Source organism: Manis javanica, chromosome 7 (assembly GCF_040802235.1).
Source record: "Manis javanica isolate MJ-LG chromosome 7, MJ_LKY, whole genome shotgun sequence".
Lineage (NCBI taxonomy): Eukaryota > Metazoa > Chordata > Mammalia > Pholidota > Manidae > Manis > Manis javanica.
This window is the reverse complement of record NC_133162.1, coordinates 23,983,767-24,006,130: the sequence shown is the minus strand read 5'-3', so window position 1 is coordinate 24,006,130 and position 22,364 is coordinate 23,983,767. Positions and strand designations below refer to the sequence as shown.

The 22,364-nt window shown below is 44.2% G+C and overlaps 1 long non-coding RNA gene across 1 annotated transcript in view; it reads right to left on the bottom strand.

Annotated features, from left to right (window-relative positions):
• Nucleotides 1–6,150: 6,150 nt before the first annotated feature.
• Nucleotides 6,151–22,364, bottom strand: part of LOC140850354 (uncharacterized) — a 139,106-nt gene continuing 122,892 nt past the window's right edge. Inside the window, exons 3-6 of the long non-coding RNA XR_012133045.1 lie at nucleotides 15,668–15,766; nucleotides 12,385–12,508; nucleotides 7,864–7,953; nucleotides 6,151–6,994 (exon numbers count right to left, since the gene is read on the bottom strand). This is a non-coding gene — a long non-coding RNA (uncharacterized lncRNA). The remainder of the gene's footprint in view (nucleotides 6,995–7,863; nucleotides 7,954–12,384; nucleotides 12,509–15,667; nucleotides 15,767–22,364) is intronic.

Genomic DNA, 22,364 nt, shown 5'->3' with positions numbered 1-22,364 from the left:
ACAAAGAAATACAAGGAATCCAGATTGGTAAAGAAGAAGTCAAATTGTCATTATTTGCAGATGACATGATATTGTACATAAAAAACCCTAAAAACTTCACTCCAAAACTACTAGAATACCAGAATTCAGTAACATTGCAGGATACAAAATTAACACACAGAAATCTGTGGCTTTCCTATACACCAATAATGAACTAATAGAAAGAGAAATCAGGAAAACAGTTTCATTCACAATAGCATCAAAAAGAATAAAATACCTAGGAATAAACCTAACCAAGGAAGAGAAAGACTTACACCTGAAAACTACAAGACACTCTTAAGAGAAATTAAAGAGGACACCAAAAAATAGAAACTCATCCCATGCTCCTGGCTAGGAAGAATTAATATTGTCAAAATGGCCATCCTGCCCAAAGCAATATACAGATTCGATGTAATCCCTATCAAATTACCAACAGCATTCTTCAATGAACTGGAACAAATAGTTCAAAAATTCATATGGAAACACCAAAGACCCCAAATAGACAAAGCAATCCTGAGAAGGAAGAATAAAGTAGGGGATCTCGCTCCCCAACTTCAAGCTCTACTACAAAGCCACAGTAATCAAGACAATTTGGTACTGGCACAAGAACAGAGCCACAGACCAGTGGAACAGAATAGAGACTCCAGACATTAACCCAAACATATATGGCCAATTAATATACGATAAAGGAGCCATGGACATACAATGGGGAAATGACAGTCTCTTCAACAGATGGTGCTGGCAAAACTGGAGAGCTACATGTAAGAGAATGAAACCGGATCACTGTCTAACTCCAAACATAAAAGTAAATTCGAAATGGATCAAAGACCTGAGTGTAAGTCATGAAACTATAAAACTCTTAGAACGAAACATAGGCAAAAATCTCATGGACATAAACATGAGTGACTTCTTCATGAACATATCTTCCCGGGTAAGGGAAACAAAAGCAAAAATGAACAAGTGGGACTATATCAAGATAAAGAGCTTCTGTACAGCAAAGGACACCATCAATAGAACAAAAAGGTATCCTACATTATGGGAGAATATATTTATAAATGACAGATCCAATAAAGGGTTGACATCCAAAATATATAAAGAGCTCACACACCTCAACAAACAAAAAGCAAATAATCCAATTAAAAAATGAGCAGAGGAGCTGAAAATACAGTTCTCCAAAGGAGAAATTCAGATGGCCAACAGACACATGAAAAGATGCTCCATATCACTTGTCATCAGAGAAATGCAAATTAAAACCACAATGAGATATCACTTCACACCAGTAAGGATCACCATCATCGAACAGACAAACAACAACAAATGTTGGTGAGGTTGTGAAGAAAGTGGAACCCTCCTACACTGCTGGTGGGAATGTAAATTAGTTCAACCATTGTGGAAAGCAGTATGGAGGTTCCTCAGAATGCTCAAAATAGAAATACCATTTGACCCAGGAATTCCACTTCTAGGAATTTACCCCAAGAATGCAGCACTCCAGTTTGAAAAAGAGAGATGCACCCCTATGTTTATCTCTGCACTGTTTACAATAGCCAAGACATGGAAGCAACCTAAATGTCCATCAGTAGATGAATGGATAAAGAAGAAGTGGTACATATACACAATGGAATATTATGCAGCCATAAGAAAAAAACAGATCCTACCATTTGCAACAACATGGATGGAGCTAGAGGGTATTATGCTCAGTGAAATAAGCCAGGCGGAGAAAGACAAGTACCAAATGATTTCACTCATATGTGGAGTATAAGAACAAAGGAAAACTGAAGGAACAAAACAGCAGAATCACAGAACCCAAGTATGGACTAATAGTTACCAAAGGGAAAGGGACTGGGGAGGATGGGTGGGTAGGGAGGAACAAGGGCGGGGAAGAAGAAAGGGTACATTACAAGTAGCATGTATAGTGTGTGGGGGACACGGGGAGGGCTGTACAACACAGAGAAGACAAGTAGTGATTTTACAGCATCTTACTATGATGGACAATGACTGTGAAGGGGTATGTGGGGGGGACTTGCTGAAGGGGACTAGGGGGGAGCCTAGTAAACATAATGTCCTTCATGTAATTGGAGATTAATGAAACCAAAAAAAAGAAAACTAACTTTTTAGGTATGATAACCCCAATTTTTAAATTTAATACCTCCAAAAATGTTGACCTATGCATAGTTTCTGAGCCAATGAGCATATAAAATAGCATGGTTAAGACTGAATCATTGAAGGGTCTTCCAATTCAACTGTCATATCTTTGACTTCAGTTTAAACTAAACACATATAACTTCCCTTTTCTAAGCCCCATAGCCATTGTTTCTTTACTTAAACTATCTTTAGGAGCTCAACCTCTAACACAGTATCAACACAAATCAGTAAGAATTCTTCCCTTACCCTTAAAATATCCACAATTTCTACTAAACTTCATCTTTATTCAAACTGTAAATGTTTAAATGCTGTAAGAATTCTGAAAATGCTTTATAAATAGGTTCTCTTAAAGAATACAGAATGAAGTTTATGGGATCTTGAAGGATAGAAAAAATAAAGAGTATTAAAAGATGGAAAAGAGAAAAAAAAGAAAAGAAAGCTGTCTTCCTATAAACCAGCACAAAGCACTGGCTTGCTTACAGACACATCCCAGGGATGTAGGAGGACTTCCTAGTTAGACCTCCTTAGAGGTTTATCGAAGTCTTCAGGGCCCTCAGTAGGAGAGCTCCCTGCGATGTAGACCTGATACCTTTCAGACCTGTGAACTGACTCATCCCCTTAGAATCCTAGGCCATCAGTACTGGGAGGGTGGCTGGAACTCATCTAGCATGACTGCCCTCCCATTTGCTATTGATTTACACCATGATCACTACACAAAAGGATTACAAGTGCAGTATTAAAAAAAAGTGTACAATAAAATATTAAATATGAAAAACAATTAAGGGCTAAGATTAGGGAAAATAGAAGAACAGAAGGTCAAAACCAGGAAGAAAAATAACATCAAGACATCAAGCCAAGGGTCCTGCAGAATTCCTTAAATACAGCTTTGAATTTGACTTGAGCTTCCTGGCAGCTGAAGTGGAGAGGAAAACATGCTGGGTATCTGGTCCCTGTCTCTCTCACGGAAGCACAAGAGACTCACTTTATGGAGCAGGAAACTCAGTCCCAGGGACATAAAGGGGCTCTGGTCATGCCAGAGCTAAGACAAAAACACCATTCTCCTAATTCCCAGAGTAGTGTCAGCCCTTGTGTCACTCAACTTCAAATACATACGCATGAGGACTTCAATCACGGAAAGCTCTTGTGAATTCTTTGCTTGTTCTTTAAATTTAACTATGAGACAAAAGCTTACAATCAGCAAACTCTGAATGCTTCTGCTGCTCTACAGCCAAGGGTTGGCCCAGCTCTGAGCTTCCCCGTGAGAACTCTGTCTGCTTTTCTCCCTTTCTCTCAATGAGGGGCTCGGCCAGAGCACCTCACAGGGAGGTGAGACACAATAGTGGTAAAAGGGCTTAGCAAATTCTCTGCTTCCTCTTTTACTCCATTGATAGGAAGGTCTTCAGGGAATTTCACTAAAGTAGTTCTCCATGTTCTCAGACTAGGGCCTTTGCTTACAGACTATAGGCTACTTGACAGATTTTAGGACAGTCAGAAGTAAAATAAACTGACAGTCATAATTTCCAATGTCTTATCTTTACCAAGTGTTTTATCATCAAAATGGAATAGGAAGCTGCTGTTATACCTCCACCCACTTGGTGGTTAATACCCAGCATCATTTTTAAACTCAATTTTGAGTTCCTTCTTTCACCCACTAGCCACATGTAATGATGGCCATTCTTAATGTCGAATAGCTGTTCTCACAGTGGAATCCCTCACTTTCAGGACCATCGTCCTTGGTATCAACAAGCAAGGCAAAACAGCTTAGAGAGGAGGCCCCCGACGTCCCCCACACGGCCACACACCGCCAGGGGAGGGGAATGAGGCTCTAGCTTCTAGCCCTGAGGTTTCCTAGAAGTATTAACACAGCTTGCATTCAGGCTTAAGCATTGATATTGTGGGAAAAGCCATTCAATGTCCTGGACTATTAGAAAAATCTATCTTTAAAATGTTCTGTTCTCCAGTTCACTGAAAAATGACTACAGAGCCTACCCCTGCTTTTTTGGATGTGATAAGGTATGAGGAATGAAAATGCAAAAGAAGTGGGAGGGACTATCTGGGATGAGGAGGACACACTATTTCTGTCCCCTGGACATGAAAAGCCTGGGTGAAGGGCCCTTCATCCTCTGGGAGGGTCTCTTGGGCTCCCCCTGCGGGCGGAAAGCAGATGCACGCTAGAGCATCAGCAGAAGGAAGAAGCGCACGGGGCTCCCCCTTGTGGCCAGCTGTGGTGAGGCTCACCAGCCGCGGCTCCCCTAGGAGGCTCTTTGGAGTTCATAAAAGATAAAGGGAGGTTTTCAAGATTTCAAATTTCGGGTCCCTGCTACACCGATCCATAGCTGAGGCTTGAGGTAGCGACGGTGAACCGATTTCCTATAAAACAAACGAAGGATATATAACAAACCATACAAATCCATTTCTTCTCTAGTAAGAAGCCTTAGAAGTAGGGTCTGTGGCACAAGACCTCTCCTGCTGCTCACCAATCACAACCCAGAGTTCCCTATGAATATTCGAACACAGCTTGTTAATATTTGGGGATTAAAGGAGCATCCTGAAAACTCCATGATGAAATCCGTTTAATGGCCATAATTCTCATGTCAAAATGTGCCTATAGGACAGTAGGGGGAAAGCTAGGAGGGCAACGCTTGTAAGGTAAATATCTTTAAACTGATTGGTGAGTGAGTATCAGATCTCCAAAGGGGGAGAGGACTTGCCACGCATAAAAGCTGTGGAAGAAATCACAACAGGAACACTTTATAGGGCAGTATTTTTAAATGTTATATTTCTATACGTACCAAAAAGATACACAGATACACCAAACTTAAAGGAAAAACAGAAGAGAACCCAAAAATGTGCTTTAAAAAACAGGCAAATATCCTTTATATATACGAAGTTCTTCAAAAGGAACTTTTACAAATCAACAAGGAAAAGCAGTTAAGTCCTTGACAGACGGGTGGATAACAGGCCATTTTCATAAACATAGAGAGATGGTATACTTCGAGGAAAATCTTCTATTGCACAGCAACCAAAGGAATATGTATTAAAATCAACAATGAGAAAGTATATTTCTCTCCAAAACAGGCAAATAACTTTTTAATGAAATCTCCCAACAGTGAGATAGTGCAAAGAGCATTTTCATGTACTGCTGGTGGAGGGCAAACAGCCCAAGTCTTTGGGGAAACAATTTAGCAACATACAACTGAAGCCTCCAAAGGGTTCATACCCTCTGGTCTGGTAATTCCATTCCTGGAAGTCTAGCTTATGCACATACTCTAAAATAAAGAAAGTGCTTTTTTAATGCGAAGAAGCTGTTATTCGCTGCCGCACCATTCACAGTGGTAAATGACTATTAATAATATAAGCACCCCTAATGAGTGTGCTGGATAAATAACTATGGGTTTACACACATGGCAAGTTATGTAGAATGATTTTTTTCTGTATTTTTAAAAAATTACAAATATAATACAGAAATTCAGTCTCGTTATTTTAAAAAATTCAAACACAGAAAGCGGCATAAAAGGCAAAGACCCTCCCATCCCACCCCTGCCCTTACCACTTTCCTTTCCTTACCCAAATCTAATCCCTTTCCCAGGAGGATCCACTATTTGAAGTTTGATGTGGATCTCTCTAGACGCTTTTCTAGGCATGTATTTACATGTATATGTGCATATACATAGTCTTGTTTTCTTCTATATAAATGGGCTCACAGCATCTGTATGACTGTGTAATTCACGTAAATATTTCTAGGTCAGTACACATAGGTCTATTGCATTCAGTCTTAACTGCTCTCTGGAATCCCACAGGATGAATATAATTTAACCATTCCCTGTCTGATGTACAGTAAGGTTTATAACTTGTTACCATCACAATAATGTTGCTCTAATAAACACCCTTATATGTATACACATATATATATGTGTGTGTATATATATAAGCATTTATAGAGTTTATAAAAATAAAGGGAAAATCCTTACACCACAATGGTAAGCAAGTTCTACATACAATACAATTTCAACTATACAAAAATACATTTTGTAAAAGAGGACAGAAAACAAACAAAAAGTCTAAAATAACAACAGTAGTTATTTCTGAGTAGTGGGATTATGGATGTTTTTCTGTTAGTTACTAAATTTTTCTGTATTTTCCAAATCCTCTCTAGTGAACAAGTATTACATTATAATGGGAGAAGAGTAAAATTAATTTCTAAATAATAATCATACTTGTTCTGTTACTTACATGATGGTAGATGGTAGAGCTGACGGTTATTGAAAGAAATAGAGTATTAGTTTATTTAGAAAGCAGCTGTCAGAATTGAACAACAAATGAAGTTACCAAACTAGCAACAGCATTTAGACCACTCAACTAGCCATCATGAATAGAGAATAATCAGCTCCCTAATGTGAAAGAATGGTGGTTTCAACTAAACATAGCATGTAGGTAGACAGTTAATGTAGCTAGCAAATCCAAAAGAATTGGCAACATATGTCCAAAAACTTGTATACTAATGTTCACACCAGCATTATTGCTAATAATCAAAAAGTTGGAACCCATGTGTCCATCCACCAATAAATGGATAAACAAAATTGATATATCTATTCAATGGAATATTATTCGGCCATGAAAAGGAATAAAAGATGACCCTTGAAAACACTACGCTAAGTAAAAGAAGCTCATGAAAGGCTAACATTGTATGATTCCATAACATTGTATGATTCCACTTACCAGAACAGGTAAATCCATAGACACAGAAAAGTAAATTAGTGGTTGCCCATGGCTGCAGGATTGGGAAGAAATGGGAGTGACTGCTAAGACTTTCTTTTTAGGATGATGAAATGTTCTGAAATAAGATAGTGATGGTTACACAATTCTATGAACATATTTAAAACCAGTGAATTGGACCCTTTAAAAGGGTAAATTTTATACTATCTGAATTATATCCCAATAAAGCTGGTATAGAAAATAGCTAGTAACAATGAATTTAGTTGAAAAAAATGTAGTTGATAAAAAATTAATTTAACATACATATACACAATGGAATATTATTCAGCAAAAAGAAGAAAACAAATCCCAATATTTGCAACAACATGGATGGAGCTAGAGGGTATTATGCTCAGTGAAATGAGCCAGGCGAAGAAAGACAAGTATCAAATGATTTCACTCATATGTGGAGTATAAGAACAAAGAAAAAACTGAAGGAGCAAAACAGCAGCAGACTCACAGAACCCAAGAATGGACTAACAGTTACCAAAGGGAAAGGGACCGAGGAGGATGGGTGGGAAGGGAGGGATAAGGAGTGGGGGGAGGGAAAAGGGGGCATTATGATTAGCATGCATAATGTGGGGGAGGCACGGGGAGGGCTGTACAGCACGGAGAGGACAGGTAGTGATTCTACAGCATCTTACTACACTGATGGACAGTGACTGCAATGGGGTATCTGGGGGGAACTTGGTGATGGGGGGAGTCTAGTAAACATAATGTTCCTCATGTAATGGTAGATTAATGATACCAAAATAAAATTTTTAAAAAGACCCCAGAGGACTCCCTTACCGCTTCCACCATGTAAGGAAGAAGGTACCAGCTGTGAACTGGGAAGAGGACTCTCACCAGAACATGACCATGCCTACACCCTGATCTTGGACTTCCAGGCCTCTAGAACTGAGAAATAAATTTTTGTCATATATAAAAATAAAAATAAAATTAATTTACCTTGTAAATAGTCTGCTGTACTACTGAAAATTATTTTCTGTGAACACTAAGCCAGATATAAACTTTTTTTCATTCATGTCCTGAAGATATCTAAGGAAAAACAATTAAACAATATATAAGTAATTTTATTATTGAAAGTAATAAAACTTATGAAAGAAAAATAGCAAAACTTAACCAAGACAGTATAATCTATTAGGCAAAAATGCATTCTTTTTGGGGAGGAGAAAGGACAGATTAAAAATTAAGATTATAGGGAAAATTTTGAATCATGAAGATATTTAACTACAGAACCTCCTGGGTGATAATATGCATCATTTATGCAAATTTGATTTCTTGCAAACTGCTACACATAAGGGGCATGTAATCAAATTTGGTGATGTGAGAAACTTTGCATGGAAGTGAAAAGTCAAGTGCCACAGGTGAATTTCGTGAATGCCAAGAATTATAAAGGGTCCTGTGGCCTCTGGAAGCTGAAGGCCTTGGTCACTGAAGGCACACATTCTCATTCCCTCAGTGTTTTTCCAGAGTTATCTTCCCAACTCTGAGTTTACAGACATCACATTGGTAGGTTAGCACCAGCCTTCAGTGGGAGTCTTTACACCATGAAATCAGTGAATGCTATAAATCAGGGCTTCCCCCCTCCCCCTTTTACTCAGTCTGTTGTTAAACATTTATCACCACACCATTGGTTATATTCCTGATATCTCTGGTTAAACAGCAGTCACAAAGGTTAAACACTGAGTCTCAGTTCTTGTTCTTATGACTGATGGATGCATCCTGTGGCCCTGTTCAGTGGTTTTGCCTCCCCCACTTAGCCCCGACTTCAACAAAAAGAGATATTCCCGCTTGCTGCTGCCAAGCTGCATGTGTGAAGAAGGGCGTCGTGGTCTGTAAAGAATCAAGCTCTTAGGCAGTGGGACCTTCCTGAAGGTATGGAACAGCCCCCAGGTTTCCTTCCTCAGTGTATTTCCACATGAATAGCCAATCGGTACCTCACACTGGACAAAATGGATCCTCCCTCCACCTCTCTGAAAAGCATCACATTTCCTGAGCAGAAACTTGGAAACCATCCTCAACAATGCTAACCTCTTGGCAGACCCTGCTCATTTCACTCCCTGTTAATCTTTCCAATCAAATCCCCTCTCCAATTCACTTTGATGTGGTCCCCCAAATCCCCCACCATCCCCCATATTATCCCCTCTCATCCCACCTTTACACAGTAGGTTGCTGGGCTGAACATTTGAAAAAGCAAGAGGGAGCACGCCATTCCCTGCTTAATAATTCCTTGTTACTCTCCATCAAGATTGGTAGAAAGCACAAATTTCCTTGGCACAGTGGAAAAGGCCCTTTAGCACCAGACTCTGGTCCACCTCTACATTTACCTGTTACCAATAACTCCCTGGTCACTAACCTCTCTCTGCTTATTGTTTGCTGGACACACCAGTCTTTCTGCTCTGTGCCTCTGCTTCATCCTGGAGAAGTCAACAGAGGCCTTATTCCCCACCCAGCAAACAGCCAGGTCTCTCTCTTAGCTATGTCTGCAGCACAGTACTTGGTACACCATAGTTTTAAATGGGTGTAACAGTCTGTCTCTCCCTCCTTGGGGCTTTGAGCTCTGTGAATGTCTTTGCATTCTGCAGTCCTAGGACCAGAGTCAAGCTTTTTGTATTCCTAGAGCTTGGCTTACTTTTTGTATCCCTAGGTACCTAGTACCTAGTTCAGGGCCTGCAGAGAGAGGCTACTTCCATCTGTAAAGTAGGCACAGTACCATTTACCTGAGCTGGTTATTGGGAAGATTAAATGAGATGGTGGATGCAAACACGTGCAGCATAGTGCATGGCACAAAAATATGGGTTCGCTTTCCCTGGAAGAGCCCCAACAAAAGAACCATCACATTATACATTTATGCAGCAATCTGCAATTTACAGAGTTCATCCATCATTCAAATGTAGAGAAGGAGAGAGACAGATCAAAATATGTTTTCAATTTTCTTTGAATTCAAAGGGTTTTGTTTCAATTCAAAACTTCTTTCCCTGGCCCAGCATTTATCTGTAAGAAGATTAGCCAGGCATGACGGAATCAACTCAGCTAATCTTTAAAATAAAGACCTTAAAAATTCTCTATGTACAAGAGCTTTCAAATTTCCTTCCCCAGATGCTACCTTATTAGATGTCATGTTAAACAGGATGTTAAAAGCAGGGCTGTTCTGGGTGAAGCAGGATCTGAACCACCCACCAGACCTCCCCTTGCTGGGCCATTCCTTTGCAGAACCTAGAGGCTCAGAAAATACACCTTTCAAAACACTCCTTCACTCTATAAATGTGGAAACCCAAGCAGAGAGAGGTCTAGAAGCTTGCCCAAGGTTCTGGAATCAAGCAAAGCCGGCCGAGAATCTCATACGCTTTCCACCACATCATCCTGCCTCCAGAGTCAAGACCACAGTCTGTGGTCTCAGGACCAAAGGTTCACTACACACGACTGTTTATCATCCATAAATGTCGCAACTGTACAAATCCAAGATAGCTGGAAGTATAAATAATTCAATCTGTTTCCACTTGTCAAAGGTCAAATGGAAGAGTATTAATATCAGCTTTCCCTTAAGGAGATAAGAACAGCATTGTCTGGCTGCCCACAGAGTAACAACCCAACCATAAAAGGAATGTATCAGTTTCCGGAACAAAGATGAAGGAAGTCAAAGACCCACCTTCCAGATTATTCTAGAGGTAAGAGTTAACTAGCCCAATCACTGCCAGGTTAATGGAGGATCTGCTAGCAGAGATTGCTCCATGCTCACCCACAGCTACTTTCTTTTCTGTTCTCCTATCTGCAACCTGAAACTTAGATGTGATGGCTGCAGTTCCAACAGCTGTCCTGTCACTGTGAGGGCGACTAGCCTGGCACTAAAGATGACAGAGCAGAAAGAAAATTACTCAGTTCCTGGTAACTTCATGAAGAAGTCATCAAAATTGCCCTGAACTGTCCTACCATTAGCTCTTTTATGTGAGAGAATAAACCCTTATAAGATGAATTTATAGTAGTTAGGCCTCTTTTCCTAGCAGCCAAACCTTGGCCCCGTTGGCAGAAGCTAAGGAAGCCATACAGACATACTTAGCAGATCTCTGTATGTGGTTAACAGATGCGGTGACTCCAGGAAAGGAAGAAATTCATCACATATCCTTCCCAACTCCTTGCCAGATTTTCAAGAATAATTCCAGAGCCAGTTAGTGGAGAGTAAACATTCACAAGTTAAAATTAGATGATTAGTAGCCAAACTTACCAAAGTTTGGCAGAAAGAATAAGTCCGTGAAAGCAGTGGGTGTCTGGGGGAGCAGACTGGGGACGCTGCATCACTTCTTCCACTATATCTGACCAGGAGAGGGGCCCCTTTTTGTACCTCTTCAAGAGAGCTGAATTCCTGATGCAGGGCTGGCTTCAGATCAGCACACAGTCTCCCACATCTCAATGCTACCAGCCACTGCTTGGTCAAATGTGGGGCCTAATCAAAGGACAGAAGCTCTCAGTGGAGAAGTATGAGGGAACTCCACATTCCTGCTCCACCTAAAAATACAACCCAAATTGTGTCACCCTAACTTAACAGGCTGACACCCATACCCAGGCTCCTCAGCTGTCTCTGAGGGGCATGCCTGTGGTGCCAGGAATTCCCTTAACACAGCACCCTGGTAAAACAAGGTCCTTTAAAAGGGGTTCTCCAGTTTTCTTACTTTATCAGCTACTTCCATGCTGTACAGTCTTAGATGGGGCACTGAATCTATCTAAGCCTCAGTGTCCTCATCTGAACAATGGATACGATCACAGCACTCACCCTAAAGGACAGTAGTGAGGCTCACATGAGTTCACATTTATAAAGTACTGAGGATAGTGCTTGGCACAATGTAAGTGCGCAATATATGTCAGCTATTAATATCACTGAGTTATTTTTATTTCTTTTCAAAGAAAACTATTTTCAAATTTCTCCATCATTTTTTTCCCATTATCAACAGGTGTGGCCTTGTCTTTCTTCTCCACATTTTCCAAGAGCTGACACTCTTGCTCTGTATAAAGGGCAACCCTCTTCTGTGCATTACCTTCTTCACACCCCATTATTTTTTTACCTGAAACCTTAGATATGTCCCTTAGATATATTAAGGCACTACCAGTTTTCAGCCCTTCCAATGTTCCTATCTCAAGCCACACAGTCATAACTACACCATAACCATACCTCTTGAGACTGCTAGTTGAAATGGAAGAGTGTCTATCAGTTAATCCAGGTGATAGACCTACAATGATTCTATGCCACTGATCCTCCTAAGGCACACATAGTATTAAAACAAAACATTTTGACCAATCGTTTAGCTTTAAAAATGGATTGAAATTTGGGAAAGACATCCAAATAGAGTGTAAGTTGTTTTGAACATTGGATATACCTTATAGAATAGCTCCAATAACATCTTTCGGCAAGCTCGCTTATAAGGGTCATAGGGCTACAGCTTCCTCCCGGGCAAGTGTCATCCAGGTACTCACAGCGATGACTGATTCATAGATCGGGTGACATTGGCTGTTTTCCAGGACAGTAATTTGGCCAAAAGGGTGCTTTGTGTAGTACCATTCAGGCTTGTTTCTCAAGTTAATGTTGATAACTTCATGTCTTAGAAAGCAGAGGGAAAATAAGACAGAACAAAAACGAGAGGCTTACCCAGGCAGAAGCAATCGATTTATAAAATTTAAATTTGCAGTAAGTTTTTTAACATCTAGGCTTTTTACAAAGAAAAATGCATAGCCATATCATTGCCTTCCCTCCTACAGTTGTGTGTGTTAAACGTTGCCTGTGCCTTGTCTCCTGTGCTCCTTGTGATTCCTGTCTCTGGGAGGTTGAAACTCCTGCCCCAAATCACCACTAGGAAGTAGCAGAGCCAAGACTGGGGGCCCAGTAGGTCTGACTCAGAGCTCACATGCTTTTAGAACTCAAAAGTACAACTCTGATTTTAACAGGTCACCGCAGCATATCGTTAAGTATTAGCAGTTATGGGCATGAATTGTGGCATCAAACCGCCGGGGGTCTGGACAGTCTAGCTTGTGATCTTGGCTGAATTCCTCAACCTCCCCGAGCTCAGTGTCCTTAACTGTAAAATGGGGGTAATAGTTATATCCACCTCTTGGCATGTTGTGAAGATCAAATAAGTGAATACTTACAAAGTGCTTAGGACAGTGCCTAGTATATCAGCGGGCAATGACTGTTTAATTCTTCTTCTCGATGATTATTAGAGGTTCAAGCCCACAAAGTTTATTGAGGTGCTCACGTATGTTTTAAAAAGGTTAAAGGAAATAAGTGTGTATATCCTTTGCTCAGGTAATTTTCTTAAATTCTAAAGTGGTTCTCAACTAAGAGTGATCTTGTCCCATTCCCCAGGGACACATAACAATGTCTGGAGATATAACGTTTTTGGTTGTGATAACTGGAGGAAGAGGGGATTCAACTACCACCTAATGGGTAGACACCAGGGAAACTGCTAAATATCCAGAAACACTCAGAACAACCTCCCCACCCCCCAACACATAATAAAGCATTATCTGGCCCAAAATGTCAATAGTGAAAGCATTGAAAAACTCTGCCCTAAAGAAATATTTACATTAATTCCTAAGCTGCCAATTTGTCATTCTGGGTAAAACATCAAGCGATTGTTACTTCAAATAGAGAACATTAGGGCCAACTAGAATTGAGCCAGAGGGAGGAATCTGGGCATACATGCTATATACATCACACAACAGAATTACATAATTTTATTTAAAATGTCTCTGTATTTCTCTGACATGAATCTGAAACTCTGAAGTTATCCCCTGATGATGGACTCGCTGAGACAAGAGCCGAAACTCTGGAGTAACCCGTTCTCAACCCACTGGCTTTGAGGCCAGCGGCATTACACAGTCCCCATTCCAGGGAAATTGCTCTACCTTCCAAATCCAGAATGCCCTGCAGGAGCTGGTCTTGCAAAATTCCTTCTGCAAGGATATATACCCATTTCTATGTCAGAACCTTCAAGGCACCTCTTGATAGTGAGGTAGGGCAGAGACATGGAACAAGTATCATGATTAATTTTCCTGCCTATGATGAAAATGCTCAGATATAAGTAGCATAGTAAGAAGAGCAGGGACTCCATCTTAAGACCAAGATTCCATTTTAAAAACCAGGTAGTTAGGAGGTAAGATTCCTAACATATTTTCTGGTAATCAGCCAATAACCTACCCTATCTTAAGGCAGGGCAAGCAGTCCTAAATGATATGTTTACACTGCTTGAGGGTAACCACTATCTTGGAGAACATGATCAAGAAATTCCTTGTGTTAATTTAAGCTGACAGAATATCTAGAGGACAGACGGGATGGTGACATGATGTCTCTCACCAGAGACAGACATCATGAGACAACAAGTAAAGCCTACGCCTCACCCCCACTTCAGCTCTTTGCCCCATTTCTGAAAACCTTAAAAGACAGAATCCTAAGCCTTTAACTGCACCTCCTCTCCGAGGTTGGCCATAATCCCCTTTCTTCAAGTCTGTACTTTGCCCTAAATAAAGACTTCTTGCTGCATTTTGTTTCTGTGGTCTTCCAGTGGTAAATGTCTTTCTTGTATCACTACTTCATTTAATTTTCTAGACTTAAGCACTAGTCTTCTCTCCCTGTCCTACTTCAGACAAGCAGGGAAGGGCTGCTGAGATCTCTGATTTGGGCTCGCAAGTTCCCATCACTGGGTGATCAGGACGGACTGCAGCTGTACAGTCACGCTCTTTAGCAGCCTGCCCCCAGTCTTCTTTCTTTGCCTTTGGGAAGTTCTCAGAAGATAATCTCAGTCCATCCAGTGCTCTGCGGCTCCCCCAAATCCTGGGGTGGTAGGAGCTTAGTTCCCACGCAGTGCAGATTCAAGAGGACCCTGGCTTCAGGAGTGGGCGAGGGATCTGCCCTATGAGAAGCAGGAATGCAATGAGCTTCCCTTCCCTCCCTCTGCTCTTCCTTGCGCTCTGCTGCCAGCACAGCTGCTGTCATTTGCTGCTAACTCTCGCTTTAATTATTCCTTCCTTACCGAGACTCTTCTGGCCTGCTCGAGAAGTCTTTCTTCGTCAGAGCCGAGACCTCTCCCCCACCTGGGTTGAGGTTTCACCTAGTGCACAGGGAGTGACCTCCCCAGACGCAGCTACCTGACAATAGCAGTCCCTTTTATTTCATTGTTTGAAACTATTTGTTCATTAAAAAAATATTTTTAAGCACTTACTATGTGCCAGGCCCTCTTCTAGACCATGAGTAAAAGAGACAAAAGTCCTTAACCTCAAAACCTTACCATTGGGGGTGGGGTGGTGGTGAGGTGGTGATGAGTGTAGAGGTGGGGCTGCGGTGTGAGGAAAGTCATCAACAAATAAGAAAATGCTGGAGGTGGAAAGCGAAATGAAGAGAACAGAGCTGATCTAAAGGTGCCTGAGATGTGGGCGGGGGTACCTGCTATGGAGAAGTCAGAGAAGGCCTGGGGCCTCAGCTGTGTCCCTCCTTCACAAGCTTTAAGGGAGGGATGGGGTGGGGAACCCGAACCCACTCACCAGCACCATCATTCAGTTTATGCTGAGTTGTCCTAAAAGTTTAATGCACAGACACAACTCTAAGAAAAAACTCTCTTATCTCGGGAAGGCCTCTAAAGAACACTTTGCTAACCATTTATTGGCTTTGCCTCAGAAGAAAGCAAAAGAGAGCCCTTTGGAATCTGAGCAGGGTGCCCCTAATTTTACACAGCCCCTGTGGGGCACTTGGCCCCCTGCTTCTCACCTGATGCCTTTGGCCCGGAGGACAAGGTGCGTCCTGTGCAGAACCTCCTGCTGTAGCTGCGGATCAGGCCCTCTGGCACCGGCCCTGCGGGTATGCGTCCTGCGGGGGAGGGGAGAGGAAGGGATGTAGCCCGGTGGCTGGATAGGCTCACCCTCCTCCCGGGACACCAAGCCGGCTGCGCGCGCTTCGCTTCCCGAAGCCCAGAGACGTATGTCACTTTAGTTTTGCCGGTGGCTTTTGGGCGGAGGAGCCCATCAAGTTGCTCCCCGCCGTGCTGGTAAGGGAGCCGAGGCCGGTCCACCCCCTCCAGAGCCAACATCCCCCAGCCTGGCGGCGCCCCCCACCCACAGGCCGCTGTCCGCAGGGCTCACCTTTCCCCAGGGTCCTGCTCGCATCCTCAGCCACGCCTCCTGGGCTCTGCGCAGCGCCCAGCGCTCACAGCCGCCGCGCAGGGCCCAGAGACAGCTGCGCTCCAGCGCGCCCCTCCTGCCCCAAATTCAATTACTGAGCCACTGAGCTCTGGGGGGCACAGCGAACGTGATCTGAGCCGAGAGCTAGGGTACCTTAACCAAGAGAGGCATCACCCTGGTTATTCGTAAACCTAAAGAGTAGGAAGAGTGGGCAAGAAAACCCCGTCTTTAGTAGAGCATTCGGGGGTGGGGGTCACCTCCACATCAATAACCCGTTAAGAATGGGCACTTAGAGTCCAGCACGTATTTCAAGGGGGTTTAACGAGAATTGACCAGGGTAATGCTAATATGTTCTTTCCCATTCTAAGCCCTCCCTCCTGTATTTCTACGACACACGTCTGTAAAATGAGAAAGGTTTAGTTTTGTTTTCGCTTTTCTTAATAAGGCCACACTTCTACATAATATAGCAGTTAAGAAAAACTTGTCCGTGTTGACCTCTTGCCCTGTCCTGAAGTGAGTGCCTCACTTGCCTCACCCTAGTTCTGGCTCTGAAAAACTGGCGATGAAACAAGATACTTAGATGCAAAGACAAATTTGTGAGCTCTCTCCAATCACCAGCATAAATTTCAGAGAAAACCCTTTCAGTTTCTAAGGTCACATTGCCAACGGCCTAGCAATACAGGAGCTGCTTGGGTAGCATTTCCATCTACGTGAGATAAAGGAGATAAAGGAGATTTGCTCTGACCCTGATCAGCTGAGGTCCTGAAATTTACCAGGTGGAAAGATAATTTCAGTTTTTTCAGGATTGAGGTGAAAGAGGAACTGCTTGTAAATATATGGATTTTGTAGGATTTCACAGGTAAAGAAGGAAAGAAAAGTATATGTCTCACTCACACTGACTGATTTCCATGGATTACCTTATTTGATTCCCACACTACTCAGTTAGGCAGCTAGAATGATTACTGGTTTACAAATTAGAAAGCAACCATAGAAAAATGAAATTATTTGCCCAGTGACCAGCTACCAGGGATGAAGAACGTAAAAAGTCCACAGCCTGACTCGTGTTAACTGCGAAAGCTGACAACAATGTGGAGAAGAAAGGATATAAGTCCCAAAAAAGATATATAACACATAATGGCTGCTCAATAGAACTTAGCTGAATCTAAATATCTTCATTAAAATGCCCACTCAGAGAAACTTTACCTCCAGTAATTTCAGGATAGTTTGGACTTGGGCTGCTGAGCCACCTCAACAAGTTCCCAGAAGTGGGTATACAAAACAGAATGCTAGTTTATTAATTTGCAAGGAGACTTTGTGAACACAATGCATACTAGAAGATATATGTTCCCTCTGTCCTGGGCAAGCCACATGGGAACCAAAGATGAGAAGGCAGCGAGGTCCAATACCGGGTGCAGTGTTCATTTCTGTGGTACTCTAACCAGTGGACAGGTACTGCCCAGGTAGATGAGTACTCCAGTCACTCTGGCCTGTACATCTCTTTGGCCAGTGCCTCAGGGGCAGGGTTTCCTTGGTAGCATTTCTCCTTTTCCTCTTTCATAATTTTGTGATTTTTATTTTATTTACTCATTTTGTTTAGTGTTTTATAAGCATTGTCTCCCAGTTACACAGAATTGCATTTGCCTAAGTTGAGTAACTCCTATACAGTTTCAGGATTGGTGGGCCAGGCCACAGGGGTTAATGCTTATGCAAATCAAGAAGATGGTTAGGTGGCCCAGATGGGTCAGCAGGAAGCCAAGCACAGAGCAACGAAACATGGTCCCTATCTGAGCAAATGCTTGGGAAAGTGGAAGGGCCGTGGCTGACCACTTACTGCAGCCCCAGCGTGCGCATGCTGTGAAGCCGTCCTAAGGTCGTGCTTGCTTTGGCTGCCTCAGGCCAGCTGGCAAGGCCAAACGGCCTCTTTGGGCTTTAAGGGCTCCCCTCTTGGGTCATCTCTAGTAAGCCAGTCTCCAGGAGCCCCAGAGCCAAGGAGGTGTGACTCGCATGGGCTTTGGAGTAAGGCATGGGCTTTGGAGCAGGGCTGCATCCTGACTCCCTGCTCAGTAGTTGGATGTTCTCTGTATTTGGGCAAATGTTCTATTCCAAGCCTCAGTTTCATCATTGGCAAAATGGGAATAACCCTTTGTAGGACATGCATAGGTAGTGCTGAGCACCGTGCCTGGCACAGACCCGTAATCCAGGTAGTAGTAGCGTCTCAAGACAACAGTGGTCAATGAAGGATCTATATTCTCTACTGGATTGGGCCCCCAACTTCCCCATCCGTGCCACTGCTCCCTCCTCTAAAGCTTGGGTAAAGGGCAAGGCACTGGGGAGCCAGACTGCCCCAGATGATGAGAAGGAAGGAGTTACCGGTTCTCTTGCGCTTGGTTTGTTCAGAGTGGAGGACAAAGCTGCTTGTCCTGACTTTTTGGCCACCTCTTGGAAAGGGAAAGTCAGGTTTGACGCATGTCCTGCACAGGCAGCCAGAGGGGACAGAGAGGAGGGAAGGTTTTCTAGAAGAGGAAGGAGGGTCATTTTGGAGTGCCCGAGAGGTCTGCAGGATCCTCCTCAGCGGTTTGGGGGTCTGTGAATATTTCCTGTAGAACGTGCATCCCCCCTCCATCTGTGTGGCCTACTCTGTGACATCAGTGGAATGCAAGCACCTCACAAGAGACATCACTGTTGCCAAGGCAACCCCTTCACCTCAACATAGACAGAGAGGAACAAGAAGCACCCTTCACCTCAAGGTAGACAGGGAGGAACCAGAACCACCCTTCACCTCAAGGTAGACAGGGAGGAACAAGAAGCACCCCAACTGTAAGACGCCTCTTGAAGGGAAGGTGCACAGGAGGAGTACCACAGGTGTGTATGGCAGAGAGTGGGCAAGGGAAAGAGGGCAGATGGAGGGTCTTCAGGCCTTGGGGTCGGCCGCAGGGAATACAGTACAGTGCAGTGCAGACAGCTGCAGCCTTGTTTAGTTCTCTGAGCTGCGACCTGGAACAAAGCACAGCTCCTTCCAGGGCCTCTGGCAGCTTCCATGGCTCTGAGCCTCCTTTCTACAGCCTGAATGTGACGGGAGTAGGGGAAGAGCAGTCTGGAGCCGTGACGGGGAGATTAGAAAAGGGGCTTTCCCTTTTTCACCCTCACCCCCAAAGGAAAGTGAGACAAGGATGCTCATGTCCTTACTGGATGGGTGGGGAGGTTCAGGGGGTCAAAGAGAGCCTTCATTCTGTAATGAAGCAAGTATTTATCGTGCACCTATGATGTGCAAGGTGCTGTGCTAGCGATCTGGTGGCCTCATGGAGTTGTGAATGCACACCAAGAGAAGGAATGCCTGGAATCCACTGCCCCAAGAGTAGGCGCCAACTGGAAATGGAAGCAGGGTCTCAGAGCAGCTCTAGCAGGCTCCTAGACATCTAGGTGGGTTAAATGAAACCTGCAGGGTCCCTTCCTCCCAGGTAGTTCATGCAGTAATTCGGAGGTGTTTGACATATGCTCGAGGTCTGGGGAGTGGTGGTAGATAGGACAACCAAGGGTGTCAACTGTGTCCTGGAAAATGGAAAACTTAGCTGGAAGCAGAAAGCAAGGAAAGAAAGAGCAAGTCTGGCTTTGATAGCTGATGGGAGACTGAGACTCAGCATCTAATGTCTTTCCTAATTAATCACTGGGTGGAGTGGGGTGGCAAATCCAGTTCAGGGCCTGGCATGAGGGTGATGAGTAAGTGCCTTCTGGTATGATGTGTGTGGTGGGATGGGGGAAACCACAGCTATGCAGGGCCCCTCACCTAAGCAGAGACTGTCCCCAGGAGTGGAACAAGGTGGAGAGGGTCCAGGCAGCTTCCCACCCCCCAGTCCCTACGTGTGCCCTCTTCCCTTCCCCATCCAGGTCCTGTTCACCCACAAATGTCCTTCCCAAGCTCATTCAGGAAACCTTTCCCAAAACTCCATTTCACAGCTCCATTATGTATGATCACTTACTTTCTACCCTTTATATCTCAGCATTTAATTGGCTGGAACAGAGTAGAGCATATTACTACTACAGTCTATAGGAGGTATTTTAAACAAACTAAGCTTCTCAGCTACTAAGATGTATTGCTGTCCCCTGGGCAGGGCCAGCTGGTGCCCAGCAGATTTCCCACTAAGGGTGGTGTTTACCTGGGTCATGTCTCCTGTCCCAGGGTCTGGCTTTTAGCTGTGCCCACTCAGAGAAACTTTACCTACACTATTTTCCGGATAGTTTGGACTTGGGCTACTGAGCCACCTCAACAAGTTCCCAGAAGTGGGTGTACAAAACAGAACGCTAGTTTATCAATTTGCAAGGAGACTTTGTGAACATCATGCAGACTAGAAGATAAATGTTCCCTGTGTCCTGGGCAAGCCACATGGGAACCAAAGATGAGAAGGCAGCTTATGCTTGGCAAGGCTGGCGCTGGAGCAGAGCAGGAGGAGTCAGGGAGTGAGGTCCAATAGCGGGGGCTGTGCGCATTTCTGTGGTGCTCTCCCCAGTGGACAGGTACCAGCCAGGTAGGCCAGTACCTCAGTCAGTCTGGCTTGTGCATCTCTTTGGCCAGTGTCTCAGGGGCAGGGTTTCCTTGGTAGCATTTCTCCTTTTCCTCTTTCATAATTCTGTAATTTTTATTTTATTTACTCATTTTGTTTAGTGTTTTATAAGCATTATCTCCCAGTTACACAGAATTGCATTTGCCTAAGTTGAGTAACTCCTATACAGTTTCAGGATTGGTGGGCCAGGCCACAGGGGTTAATGCTTATGCAAATCAAGAAGATGGTTAGGTGGCCCAGATGGGTCAGCAGGAAGCCAAGCACAGAGCAACGAAACATGGTCCCTATCTGAGCAAATGCTTGGGAAAGTGGAAGGGCCGTGGCTGACCACTTACTGCAGCCCCAGCGTGCGCATGCTGTGAAGCCGTCCTAAGGTCGTGCTTGCTTTGGCTGCCTCAGGCCAGCTGGCAAGGCCAAACGGCCTCTTTGGGCTTTAAGGGCTCCCCTCTTGGGTCATCTCTAGTAAGCCAGTCTCCAGGAGCCCCAGAGCCAAGGAGGTGTGACTCGCATGGGCTTTGGAGTAAGGCATGGGCTTTGGAGCAGGGCTGCATCCTGACTCCCTGCTCAGTAGTTGGATGTTCTCTGTATTTGGGCAAATGTTCTATTCCAAGCCTCAGTTTCATCATTGGCAAAATGGGAATAACCCTTTGTAGGACATGCATAGGTAGTGCTGAGCACCGTGCCTGGCACAGACCCGTAATCCAGGTAGTAGTAGCGTCTCAAGACAACAGTGGTCAATGAAGGATCTATATTCTCTACTGGATTGGGCCCCCAACTTCCCCATCCGTGCCACTGCTCCCTCCTCTAAAGCTTGGGTAAAGGGCAAGGCACTGGGGAGCCAGACTGCCCCAGATGATGAGAAGGAAGGAGTTACCGGTTCTCTTGCGCTTGGTTTGTTCAGAGTGGAGGACAAAGCTGCTTGTCCTGACTTTTTGGCCACCTCTTGGAAAGGGAAAGTCAGGTTTGACGCATGTCCTGCACAGGCAGCCAGAGGGGACAGAGAGGAGGGAAGGTTTTCTAGAAGAGGAAGGAGGGTCATTTTGGAGTGCCCGAGAGGTCTGCAGGATCCTCCTCAGCGGTTTGGGGGTCTGTGAATATTTCCTGTAGAACGTGCATCCCCCCTCCATCTGTGTGGCCTACTCTGTGACATCAGTGGAATGCAAGCACCTCACAAGGGACATCACTGTTGCCAAGGCAACCCCTTCACCTCAACGTAGACAGAGAGGAACAAGAAGCACCCTTCACCTCAAGGTAGACAGGGAGGAACCAGAACCACCCTTCACCTCAAGGTAGACAGGGAGGAACAAGAAGCACCCCAACTGTAAGACGCCTCTTGAAGGGAAGGTGCACAGGAGGAGTACCACAGGTGTGTCTGGCAGAGAGTGGGCAAGGGAAAGAGGGCAGATGGAGGGTCTTCAGGCCTTGGGGTCGGCCGCAGGGAATACAGTACAGTGCAGTGCAGACAGCTGCAGCCTTGTTTAGTTCTCTGAGCTGCGACCTGGAACAAAGCACAGCTCCTTCCAGGGCCTCTGGCAGCTTCCATGGCTCTGAGCCTCCTTTCTACAGCCTGAATGTGACGGGAGTAGGGGAAGAGCAGTCTGGAGCCGTGACGGGGAGATTAGAAAAGGGGCTTTCCCTTTTTCACCCTCACCCCCAAAGGAAAGTGAGACAAGGATGCTCATGTCCTTACTGGATGGGTGGGGAGGTTCAGGGGGTCAAAGAGAGCCT